A 4,240-nucleotide genomic window follows, 5' to 3' on the forward strand; every position below is an offset into this window, starting at 1 on the left:
TGCAAAACTACTGCAGAAACAAAGTAGACTGAAAAATAGGCAATTTTTTCCTATTAATTTTTGATCCACGATGGATTTGTTTTCATTAAGAAAACAAATCAAATAAGAAATTGCTACTGTTAGGAGATGTTTAAAGTTAACCCGCAAAAAGCTTACCTTTCAATGACGTCTAACTGCTTGTAGAAGTTGTCAGTCTTTGTAACAGGATTGTATCGGAACACCTTAGGATTTGAGATGCAGTTACTGTATGTTGTAACAAGATCAAGGAAGGTGATCCTTGAAGTTTTGCTGCCTGTGGCTCTGAAGAGCTTAGAAGCATCTTCTCCATCAGGTAGGTGGAAAACTTTTTTTTTTTTTTATACACAAGAAACAAGTAACATAGAATGCCAATTAGCAACTTCAGCATGTGCCCTAATTGGAAGGAGGGAGAAGTGAGTGTAGCTAGAGATGCCAAATGGGGATTTGGGGTTGTGGCTGCATGTCCCTCAGTAGCATTAAGCAATTGCTACCTCCCTCTTTGCAGCTTGTTCTCTGCTTCTCACCACCTTATGTGTTGCATTGGCACAGCTGTTTGTGAATAACATCCGAGCTGCAGCAAATTACATACAGACATGCGCACATACATACACACACACATAGAGCAGGAGGTTTGGAGACAGCAACTGTGTGAACTGGCACCACTTGACAAATGACACTCTCAGTTTAGCTAGATGTAGAGAATTGTAATGGAAAGGTTCAGAATGGTATTAATGGGAATGTCTGGGCGCGGAAGCACCAGGGAAACAAAGAGCAGCAGAAGAGATATAGGAATGGCATGTGTTGATGGCACCTAGATTAGCAGGCCATCAAGATCCCAGCACTTTTGCATGCATCTCCTCAGGACAGCCAGACTGGGAGATAAAGGGCAATCAGTAAATCCTAGTGATTTGCAGAGGTGGGATGGGATTGAGGGACTAATCACTATCAGCTCTTGAAAGGCACAAAAAGGTGCATCCACAACCAGCACATAACCAGTAACCTAAAAAGGGTCCAGGAGATGTGTTGAGGACCTGATACCTGAGCTGGTCCTTGTCCTCTCTGTCACCTTGAGGAAGCCTGAATACTGGAGAAACACCTGGTTGCCCACTTCTTGCTGCTGGGTGCTGGACAGATTGCTTGGACATACACCTGATTGCCTGTGAGAATGTGGATGTGACTGTGTGAGTGAAATCAGTTCTGTTTTAAAATAAAACCACCTTCCCTTCCTGTAAGGTCTCGCTTTGAGCTTTGCTACTAGTGTTGCAACATTTCCTACATGGAGATCTATGTCGCAAAGGGAATGTTGAAAACTGAAAGAAGATTAGAGGAAACTTGAGGCTATAAGTAATTAAACTGGGGCCTCTTTTGTGAGGATGTCTCTCATTTTGCTTGACAGGAATGGAGCTCTCTTAAGCCTCCTCCATTAACTCAAAATGTAATGTGCTGTGTAATGTGCTGTTGAAACACAAATGCATGTCCTAGCATGATAATTAATATAACTTGCCTAACAGACAACAGTGTTAAAAGTGGGTGCTGACTGAGCACAAAAGGGATGTTGTGGTTACAGCCTCTCATTTCACCACAGGTGGAGGCAGATCATATAAACTAGCCACAAGATAGCTACACACCGTAGCTAAGGCCTGTGATGAGTTCTCAAATCCTTTATGTTTATACCTATCTATACCTATTGCAACATAACTATCTCCTTGAAAATTAGGCTTAGCCAGTCTAATTGAAAAATATGTGGAAACAACTGTATTTTCAAGAGTCACTTTTGGCGGCTGAGGTATGTTCAATAATACGACTTGCAGAGAACCTATTCTTTTTCTTCTCAGGTGTTGTCAGTTTGCCTTCTGTGTATGTATTGTCTTAATTACATGCTACCTAAGCTTGTGCTTTACTTTCCAGTTAGCAGTTTTCTTCAAGGCAGATGGGCATGCTGTAGCTTCTACCAGGCAGGCACTTCACAGAGGTACACAGCGGAAGGACAAGAGGCAGCAGTCATAAGTTGCAACAACAGAAATTCTGGCTGGACATAACGAACAAGTCGCTCCTGGTGTGAAGGGTCAAGCCCTGGAACAAGCTGCCCAGAGAAAGTGTGAAATTTCCATTTTTGGAGATTTTTAAAACTCAGCTGGATAAGGTCCTGAGCAACCTCATCTAACTTTGAAGTCAGCCTTGCCTTGGGCAGGTAACTGACCTCCAGAGGTCCCTTCCAGCCTATTTTTCTTCCGTAATTCTAATAAGGAAATCCCAGTTCTTTAATGTCTTCATCCTGCTTCTGCGCTAAGTATCCTTCCTTGTGGAAGCAACTCAGAGCTTTTCTAAACAGCTATTGGAAAATGCTCATATAAATGTATAAGATGGAAATACCATTTCCTTATAAATCAAGAAATCTCAGGGCAAGTTCACCCTACCTTTTTGTAGTGAAGATCAAGCAGTGGTAATTTAACAATCAGTAAAGAGACAGGAAAGCTGTTACCTATGTTGTATTTTGCTAACATATCTACCAAATATCTTGTCAAGAGACAATTCAGAGGATTAAACTGGACTGTCCCATGAATACAATAAGGATGCAATATGCATATCCTCTGTAGCCAACAGTTCCTTTCTTCTGCACCTTTCTAGGAAAGCTTTCACCCCAACAGGTCCCAGCAGCATGCAGGAATGTGCCTCCCACTATGGGCAACATTATTAGTTGATGTGAAAAAGAAGTCCTCCCTTGCACTCCACAACTCCACAACTTTCTTGTTTTTCTTCTTCTTCAGACATGAGTGTGGGGACCAGTCCCACTCTTCTGTCCTCAGCTGCATAAAACTGAAGGCATGGGTTCACCTCAACTGGTAACAAAGCATGAGATAAAACAGAGGAAAATAAGAACTAGTGAAATTAATTATATAAACATTTTTAAAATGCTGTCCTAACGTCACCGAAATCGGGGTTTTTCTGTACTTTCTCAGGATATATCAGTTGCAGCTGCACCCATGTCCTTGGGTATGTTTGTCTGAGGCTTCTGTTGAGACTTCTTCTTGTCTGAGCTGGTAACAGTTCCCACAATCCCCCCTCTTTGAGACTCTTTCCTGCCTGGGGCCTTTGGTAACACTAATGCAAATGATTTGCAAATGTTAAAAATAACTATAATTGTTTTGTTATGGGTAGCATATTATTTCAAAGTCACAACCCAAGCTTGTTGAAGAAGCAATATCGAAACAAGTAAGAGATTGCAGTTATTTGTGAGTTTCATCCAGAACCTGTTATTAACACTTGTATATAAAGAATGATATTCTCTGTAACTCTTTGACTTGAAACCATAAGCTTGTGATAAACAGCATTTAGTAAATACACCAAGCCAGACAAGATTGATGCAAGCCTGAATCATTTCAGGTTTTCACCACATATATATTCCCAGACGTACAGGATAGTTTACATTTTTATGGTGCTAATATATTGCTTAAGATCCAATGAAAAAGATGTGAATTGTCCGTACATCCCTAACGAGAAAGAAGCAGAAAACAACTTGGCATTTGACATTTAGATCTGCATTTGTTTCATTTCTAATCATTTTAATTACTGTGGTTCAGTTGTGGATATAGTGGATAAAAAAGACTTGCAGGCATCAAATCAGCAGCTATGACTAATATGGGAAATGAATATCACATAAATAACTCCAGTGAATAGATTTGTAGGGCACTGAATAGATCTGGACAGGGAATCTTAAAAGCGTTTCACTGGATCCAAACTACAGTAATCCGCAGTATCCCTCTGCATGCCCTGGCTTCTTTTGCAAGGTGACCTGTGCAGAGGCAGGGAGGGAGCCAAGTATGTTCCTGCAGCTCTTACGGTTTGCACAGCTGGTGAACCAGAACTATGGACACCCTACAAAGCACATCTGCCCTGCGCTTTAAAGACAAACCTTGGAAACATTTATGATGGACAAATATCCAACCTTCCTAGTCTTCTCAAGTGGCTTGTCTAGGAGGCACTCCTCTTCCACATGCAGTGGAGAGGTGGCTAGCAGAGTTTATACTTCAGGGATCCTTAAATGAAAAAATAACATTTTCTGAGATGTGGCTGTCACTACATACTTCCAGCAACCCTGAGGCTCAGAATTGCTGATTTTATCTTGTGAAATGCCTGGCAGCCTGAGAACAGGGAAGTCCCCAAAACAGCTTGTGACCATCTTTCATCTAATTTCTCCAGTGTTTCACATATAGAGAATCAG

Source organism: Apteryx rowi, unplaced genomic scaffold (genome assembly GCF_003343035.1).
Source record: "Apteryx rowi isolate R43461 unplaced genomic scaffold, aptRow1 scaffold_208, whole genome shotgun sequence".
Taxonomy (NCBI): domain Eukaryota; kingdom Metazoa; phylum Chordata; class Aves; order Apterygiformes; family Apterygidae; genus Apteryx; species Apteryx rowi.